General features: G+C 37.6%; 1 long non-coding RNA gene across 2 annotated transcripts; it reads left to right on the top strand.

Annotated features, from left to right (window-relative positions):
* Positions 1-5441: 5441 nt before the first annotated feature.
* On the top strand, positions 5442-8627 carry LOC113358204. 2 transcript variants are annotated; one of them, XR_003364265.1, is made up of 3 exons: positions 5442-5864; positions 7409-7488; positions 8472-8627. It is a non-coding gene; the product is annotated as an uncharacterized LOC113358204 (long non-coding RNA). The 2 variants fall into 2 exon arrangements; XR_003364264.1 differs by having other exon boundaries at positions 8466-8627.
* The last annotated feature ends 684 nt before the right edge of the window (positions 8628-9311 follow it).

Genomic DNA, 9311 nt, shown 5'->3' with positions numbered 1-9311 from the left:
CTAAGGAATGCATATTTGCAAACCGTGGCTATAAAGTTCATGAATCGATTCGAGTGAATCAAAATCGTTTTTGCTTCGATTGTGTCTTATATACTTCTATGATATCTAAGCAATTGAACAACTCTCTAACTAGTTCATTTGAGTCATTTGAACTAGCTATGGTAAAGAAGAATATGGTTGATATGAAAGTGCTCATATGGCTAACCTATGGTTAACTACTGTTGAACCAACTAGGTGTACGCGTTTAGGTACGGTTACACAAACCTAAATGAACGTGCATTTCATTTGTGTATAACAAGCTAAGTTCGATCTAACGGTTGAAAGATATTAGCTTGAATCTAATCAGGTTTTCATCTAACAGTGAATACTGAATGCTTTGTTACCAAGGTAGCATTGATTGCAAACCATGATTTGAAGACTATATAAAGGAGAACTCTAGCAACTGGGAAACCTAATACCCACACATCTTGTGTGATACTAGTTGTATAATCTAGAGTTGATTCTCCTTTAACCTTAAGTTTCTAACAAGACCTTGTAGGTTAACGACTTAAAGACTTCATTGGGATTGTGAAGCCAGACCCAACTATTTTCTCTGTAGTTGCCTGATTTGATCTTGTTGTTTCTATCGTATTTGAGTACAATCGTAAGATTGGATTGAGATTAATTTCTCCGTTAAGCAAGATAGAAAAGTAGTCACAAACACCTTCGTCTTATCGTTTGTGATTCCACAATATCTAGTTTCGCGATCATACGATTTAGATTATTGTGAGGTGATTGATATTTCTAGGCTGTTCTTCGGCAATATAAGTCTGGTATATCAATTGGTTCCTGTTCACCTTGATCTATCAAAAGACGGAACAAAACTCGTAGGTATTTCTGTGGGAGACAGATTTATCTATTCTCGTAGACTTTTCTGTGTGATACAGATTTTTTTATTAAAGTCTTCGACTTTGGGTCGTAGGAACTCTTTGTTGTGGGTGAGATCGGCTGAGGGAATCAAGTGCGTAGTATCCTGTTGGGATCAGAGACGTAAAGAGCGCAACTGTACCTTGGATCAGTGTGAGATTGATTGGGGTTCAACTACAGTCCAAACCGAAGTTAGTTTGTGGTAGGCCAGTGTCTGTAGTGGATTAATACAGTGTGTGTTCAATCCGGACTAGGTCCCGAGGTTTTTCTGCATTTGCGGTTTCCTTATTAACAAAACTTATGGTGTCTATGTTATTTCTTTTCCGCATTATATTTTGTTATATAATTGAAATATCACAGGTTGTGCGTTGAATCGATCAATTGGGAAATCCAACCTTTGGTTGTTGATTGAAATTGATTGATACTTGAATATTGGTCTTTGTTGGAATGAGCATGTATGCTCAATTGATCAATATTTTGTAAATAATAAAATAAGAGTATTTTAACATTTAATATTGCCGTGAGAAACTAGCCGGTCACGTGACCATGGCTTTTGGTTTTTCATGATTTGAGCAAAATCTGAGAAATTATGACGAAATCATGATTTTTACTCAAACTGAGGAGTTTCATGAATTGAGGAAAATAATAATTATAAAAGACTAGGGATTGCAAGGTGTGGGACCGGCCACGGCTTGGGCATGGCCGTCCGGCTAGGTTGCCCGGTCCCTCACACTTTTCCCTAATTTTATATTATTATTTTTTCATGAATCCGTGAAGTTATGGAGAATCCATGAGGTTTTGTTGAATCGGAGGAGTTTCATGAAATTGGGGAAATAATAATTATAAAAGGCTAGGGTTTGTAAGGTGTGGGACCGGTCACGGCTTGGGCATGGTCGGCCGGCTAGGTTGCCTGGTCCTGCACACCTTTCCCTATTTATAATATTATTTTTCATGAATTCGTGAAGTTACAGAGAATTCACGAGTTACGGAGAATTCATGAGTTTTGCTCAAACAAGGAAAGTTGCTAAAATCAAGGAGTTTTCGCGAGTTCATGAAAATAACAAAATAGGAAAAATAATGGAAGAGGCATGGGACCGGTCACAGCTAGGGCACGGTCGGTCAGCGGCGGGTCCAGCCCATGACGCCTCTTATTATTTTATTATTATTTATTGTTTTCTCCTGTTTTGCGTAGGATTCCTCGTTTATCCATATTTTTGGATGCTCAGTCGTGCATCATTGTCGAGTACACTTGCACCATTTTTTTGGGGCTTACTCAGTGATGGTCCAGATGCCCGATTGCTGAGTATTTACTACTAATTTATGAAATTCAGTGTAGAATAATTCATAAAACTGAGTAATAAAATGAGTAATTTATTATCAATTCATAGGATCAGCCGTGGATTCGACCATGAATTCGGAATAATAAAATAATCATTACCATTCCATGAGATCAAGCCGTGGATTCGATCATGAAATCGGAGTAATAAGATAATTGTTTATTGCCATTCCATGAGATCAAGCTGTGGATTCGATCATGAAATCGGAGCAAAATAGATTGTCTTCTGGGAATTCAGTGGTGAATGTCATGGTAGAGTTAATCTATTGCAGAAAAGATATTAGCCAGTTAAGGCGTCACATCTCTCTCGAAGGGTGCATAATCAGGGAGTCACAAGTGTTGCTTACGACCTGAAGACGTTAGTGCTCTCAATCTACGGAGAACCGCCTGAGTCTATACACGTTCTCTCCACATAGTCAGGGAACAGTGAGTGCCACCGACGTCCTGAAGGTGTTAGTGCTCTCAATCAACGGAGAGCCGCCCAATCGTTCTTCTATGTGGAGGAAGTCTCTCTCATGTAGTCAGGGAACAGTGAGTGTCACCGACGTCCTGAAGGCGTTAAGGTCTCAATCTACGGAGAACCTCCCAATTATGTTATTCTACATAGAGGGCATGATGAAATTCCAGGGATCGAACGCTCAGCTAGTGGAGGATTTTCGACATACATGTTCATCTTGGCTTCGTAAAATATGAATCGTCGCATGCCTGAAAGCCGTGTCAAAAACATGCATCATGATTTTGCGGTTTTGTCCTTTGTTGAAAATCTACCATCAACATTAAGTCCCCTGCTTAGTGAGGGACAGTCATGTTCCGCAGTATGCATTAAATGGTGATTTTCAGTCGATGAGATTGGTGGTTGAACTCAGTCTACAAAGGTATATTCAGAATCCACGATTTGTTGTAATGGTGTCATGTACAGGCAAATGTTCAAGTGAGGATCCTAATAGCGTGATAGAGTTTTATTTTGTGAGCACAGAGTTAAAAGCCCAGTTTTGGTTGGTTTAGTGTTTATGGGCCCAAGCCCAAAAAAGGAAATCCTTGTTTTAGGAATTGACGTTCGTTCGTTCATTAGTTTAAGAAACAAACAAAATAGACCTGAGTCTAATGATAAAAAATTTGGTGTGCGCTTTCACGGAAGCCAAAATTTTATCTTTTAAATATGTGAGATTTCACAAAGGGAATAAAATCTCGTTTTAAAGGTGGATGCTCTTACGAGAGAATTTTTTTTTTTAATAGACGTGCGTTTGTTAGTAATAAAAAATTTGTCTATCATATTTCATGAAAACAAAATTTTAATACGTGAATATAAGGATTTTCACAAATTGAAAGACTCTCGTTTCATAGACAGATACTCGCGAGAGGGAGCAAAAATATATACATATATTTTTAAATTTACGTGAGTTTCACGTTAACATATAAAATCAATGTTCTGATTTAGAACAACTGTTGAAAGTAGACAATTATACATGGCGAAATAATGTCTGCATGTGAGTTTTTATAATGGTAGAATGGACGTCCATCCAATTTTTGAAAAACCAATGAATGTTCAACCAGTAAAATTTGCGTGGGTTGTTCACGATTTTATGAAAATCAATTTATGATTTTTGAATAATAAAAGTTTTGCTCATGTTTGCAGGTTCGATGAAATGAGCAAATTTTGAAATATTAACTCTTGTATCACAATCACTACTGTTAGTGGAATCGTAAACAGGTAAGAGTTGAAAATTGCTATTTTTGTAGACACTGTTGTGAGCACCTTTATTTCATGATTCATTGTTTTGTTGAATCATGCGCTTTGTATAATCGATGTGTTGAAGTAGCCACTTTGCAAGAATGACTGACTCCCATGATGATACTTCCAAAGATGGTGTTTTCAGAGATGACATCTCTACGGATGCAACTTTAAGAAATGGTACTTTTGGGACCTCTGAGTGATGGTGAGAGATCCTTCATACTGAGTTGTACTTCTGTTCATTTCATTAGCTTTACCACAGGATGATCGTATAGTGAGATCCCGGATCAATGTAGACTCCATGGAAATGGAAGAAAGTCTACGGGAGCGGAGAACCCAGAAGTAAGGACTACATGATGTTATAAAATGACGTGCAGTCCCCAGCCGTTTCTTTGGTGAGTTGTTAGCGCTCCTTGTGTCATGAATTTTCCCTGCCCGTGCAATTAGGATCACGAGACCAAGTTTTGTTATTTTTTTTCAGACTTTTGCTCCATCGATTGGCGACCTTCAACTTGTTCCCGGGCAAACAATTCAAGAATCCAGCACTGATGAAGAAGTCGATGTAAGCGTCTCTTTCGTGCAGGCGATCATGGCATCTCCTTGCATGAAATAATAATAATTATTGTTGATGAATCCAGGAAGAAATCATTATAGATAAGCAGCATGTTGATGAAGCGCACTCTTCTTTGGGGCATGGGAATACAGAGAATTCCCGAAATCCCGAACCGAATAGAGATAGCGGCGTTGTCAATGGAGATTCCGACATTGTCGATCCTTCAAATGGTTTAGAGACTCCCTTAGTAAGTATATCTCCTGTAATCTCTTCATAGAAGTATGAAATTGATGATTTGTGAATGAATGAATGAGATTCCATGTGAGTATACGATTAATGTTGTCGAAATACGTCACCAGAAAATTTCAGACTTCAACCATTTAATAGAAACGCTGTAGAATCTTCGTCCGAAGTAGTATTTTCGCGGTCTGCATATGTATTTTCGTGCCCAGAAAATTTCCAAGCTTTATTAACGGAGATTTTTGAGTTTTGAGCATGTTTAGGGCCTGAAAAAGGCGAAACAGTAAACTTCCATGAGACTTTCTGTAAGGACCCTCAAGCTCGTCAACGCAATTAGACCAGTCAAGAGACGACTAAGCCGTTAAAGACTCGATTAATTAGTGACGAACGTTAACTAATAGAAATTTAGTTTAAAAACGATCTAGATACGAAATTAGTATTATTGAATAGGTCTCGAAAATTTATTCGGAATGGACTACTCGAACGTGTCATTCGGATATCGGACGAAGAAGATATCATCAGATTAGCAGGAAAGGCGAAATACTCTTTTTGCCATTAGACCGACTGGGGCTGCCCTTATCCATTTCAGTGGGTGTTTCATAAATTTTCTTTGGTCTTATCACCAAAGCCCGACCGAAGATAAGTCATTCTCTTTTCTTCTTCTTCTTTCTTCATTCTTCTTCTTCTTCTCTGTTCTTCATCTTCTTTCTCTGAAACTTGATCTTTGGATCGTGCATGTTAAATTAGGAAGCTATTCGTGAGTTGGTTGACTCAAGGAAGGTGTTAATTGGAGTTTATATTGTTCTGAGAAGGTTTGTGTTGATTGAGAAGAGGTAGGGAAGTCGGAATCGAGGTTAGGGATCTCAAGTATTGATTGAAGATTCGTTTAGTGCTAGACAAAAAGAAAAGAAAGGTTGGGTCGAAGTTGAATTGAATCTATGAAGTCGATTCATTGTTGAATTGGGAGATTAGGGTATTCCTGAGTGGTGATGGGGGATTCGAATTGTGTTGATTACGGATCTGAACAATCAAGGAGTAAGAGATGATGAGGATGGTGATGCTGTTTCGAAGGTTTAATTCGATTTCTGAAGAGAAAGGTAATATAAGATTTTAATTTAGGGGTTTCCTTTTCAATTGAATTAAGTTTGATATGAAATTCATGTGTTGTCTGATCAATTAGTATTGGGTTGTTCTTGATTGAAGTTTAGATGTATGTATTATGTTTAATTTTAGTTTCCCAGTAAATCAAATCATAAATTAGGGTTTGTAGATTTGAGATGAAATTGATGGAACTGGTGGAGGTATTTACATGTTGTAATAAGTTGGAAGGGGTGAAGTTAGTAACATGAATTGATTGTGGTTGTTTTATAATGGTGATTCATGTGAATCAGAGTTGTGGAAGTTACCAGTGGAGCTGCAGATTGTAATGGTGCTGATGGTTTCGAATGTATGGGGATCTGAATTGAGAGAATGAGCAATATTTGAAATGGGCATTGCTTTGCTGGTGGTAATGAAGATGAGTGAAGGTGGTTTTTTAGATGAATGTTAGTTTAGTGCAAGGCATAGAGGTTACTTTGAGTACAAATTGGGATCAGTGATGAAGATAGGTTATAGTCACTGTGGTAGTGTTTGGTGAAGCTCTGTTAGGGGTGTTGAAATGTTGCTACAGGTAACTGTGACTGTTGAGTTGGAATCGCAATTCATGGGAGCAGTATTGATGTTGCTGAGATGATAATACTGATCTTGAACTGAACTCAACAAGTAATGAGGTATAACAGATGCCATTATGAAGGTTGATTTGATGGTGCAGAGGTATTTATAGTTGGAAGTTGTTACAGCTGGGAATGGTAGTGATAGTAAATGTATGAGTCTGCTGAGAAGAACTGAAGCTACTGATGTTCCGATTGAGAGATTATTAGAAATGAAGATGAAAGTTAGTTGTAGCCTATAGAACTGTGTATAGTTAGAATTGCATTTTTGGTTAAGTCTTGGAAGGTTATGTGTTGCACCATGTTTATGCATTAGAAGTTTGGCTTAGGCATTTGGCCTATTAGTCATCCTAGTCAGATTGTCTGACTGACTCTGTTCTTATCTGACTCAGGATATCTAACTGAGTTGAATCGGTTCGACTCAGAACTGGCTCAGTGAGCCAAAACCAGACTTGACCAGTTGACTTGACCTGTACCAGTTGACTTACCCTTTGACTGGACTTTGACCTTGACCTATGCTGACTATTAGTTGACCTGTGACCGTCAGTTTGATTGTTAGAGGTTGTTAGTTGACACGAGTGGACTGGGCCTTGTGTATTGAGCCGAGTTTAGTGGACTGAGTCTTAGTGCCAGGTATTCTTAGTTCAATGTTTTGGACCTTTATGGTCCGAATTAGCTTTTGGTTCCTTCTACAAAGTTGTAGGTATTCATAAGACTTATCAAATGAACCATAGAACCAATTCAAATGAATTAGCAAACCTTTAGATATGCTAAAGATAGACAATGAAAAAGGCGTAGAACTATAAATGGACTTAAAACCATTAGATGGTTCACTTAGCCTATAATTAGAGAATTGTCTAAGACTATGTTATGAATCTTGTATAAGAACCTTTTGGCTAATTTCTTAGAATGCTTGTGTGATTAACATTTAGACTATATTAACGACGATCGATCAAAGGATGAACCCGTGGATCGTGGATCTCGAGATAGGCATGGCCTGTAATCAAATCAGGTGGAAACTTTGTAACCTTCTGGTGATCATTGAGCTTTCTTTCTATCTGCGAGCATGATGTGTTATTTAATATCAGTATGTACAATGTTTGCAATGAATGTAAATATGAGTGTAATATGTGTTATGTGAATCCCCCGCAAGGAGTGACCGTGTTTCCCCACGGCTTCTTGCTATGCTCTATGTAGGCCGGGGAAAGCCGGTTGAATATTAAGCACTTTACATTTCTTAGTAGACCGGGGAAAGCCGGTTAAATATTACGCACTTTACTTTTTATATCTATAGTAGGTCGGGATAAGTCGGTTGAATATTACATAGTAGGTCCGGGTAAGCCGACTGATTATTATATATATTATTTTATTCTGGGGAAGTCACTCATGTGCATATTATACGTAATTGTGCAGTCTTAATAGTATGACTGGGTTACTATGACCTTGACTTAGGAAGAAATTCTAGGTTCATGACTGGATATGGTTATTATTTGGAGACTTCGGTCTACGAATAAGAATAATGATTGGGCCTTTTGTGAACCTGATGTGCGGGATCAAATCATAGTAATCAAAATTTTATTAAATTCTAGACTTATATGGTGGCATTGAGATTTATGAGGTGTACGCATTCCACGCTAAAATCTTACGGTACCTGGATTCCTGCTATCATTTGAGACTGGAGTTATTCCTAACATCTTCTTCTCCATTGAGTGAGACGAGGTTGGGATAACATATGTTTAGGTTGTTTAATTCTTTTTCCTGGTGGATCTTTCACGGATATTGCCAATATGGACGCAACATCTGGGGAAAAGAGTTGAAGCAATCTTCTGCTTCGTGTTGTGTGTAAAAGGTGTTATCTGTTTTATTCTACTATTCTTTTTAAAATTCATTATCTATTAGAAATGTGAAGCATGTTAGTGATTACTTCTAGGTTATATGTTTCCATTGCGCACCCCGTTGGGATGATGTGCTCACTCGTTCCCATTTCAGTTTCAGTAATCAGAAGAAACGGTGCACGGGAATATATCGGTTATCGCAGCTTAAAGCTTTTCGCGTTGTTAAAGATATTACGAATCTTTTATATATCTTTTTTTTTTTTTTTTGTAAAACAACACATTAATATAGTCATATCACAAGAGAGTTCTTCATTTATACAATATCAGAGAGTATGGGTTTGTTTTTTTGGGATCAGCTTATGTAACTAGGGATGAACATGGTGTCGGTTAACCGTTGGAAACCGACCGAACCAGACCAATAAGCAAGAAACCGAACCAAACCATTTAGATTTGGATTGGTTTGGTAAAAAAAGTTGAAAAACCGACATTACTGGTTTGGTTTTGGTTTGACCTGAAAACCGAACCAAAAACCATTGGGGAACCGATTAATTTTTAAACTTAGTTTCTACCGTCGATTTAAAAGTATTAGATTCTACCCATTGATTTAGAGGATAAATAGAAACCCTAAATCTAATATTTCATTACGATACTCTCCCTCTTTCTCCTTCTCTCAGCCGCCTCCCTTCTCCACCCCCAACAACATCTGCTGCTACTCGACTTTTTTCTTCCCGTCTTCCTTCTTTTTTATTTGTCAATAACTAAATTAAGATATATTATATATCTTCTTTTGATCTTTAGAATTAGAGTAAGCTTACACTATTCTTGATTCTTTTTTTTGTCTGTATATTTGTGTAAACCAATACTATCGGCAACTACGATTTTTTTTATCTGTAAATTTGTGTATTTTTTTTTTTTGGTTTGACATAATTATTGGTTAACCAAAAACCACTGGGACAAACTGAAACCAACTGGAACCATTTGGAAACCGAACCAATGGTTA

The sequence above is a fragment of the Papaver somniferum genome, chromosome 3 (genome assembly GCF_003573695.1).
Source record: "Papaver somniferum cultivar HN1 chromosome 3, ASM357369v1, whole genome shotgun sequence".
NCBI lineage: Eukaryota > Viridiplantae > Streptophyta > Magnoliopsida > Ranunculales > Papaveraceae > Papaver > Papaver somniferum.
Note: the sequence above shows the minus strand (reverse complement) of the source record. Positions and strands in the feature narration are given on the sequence as shown.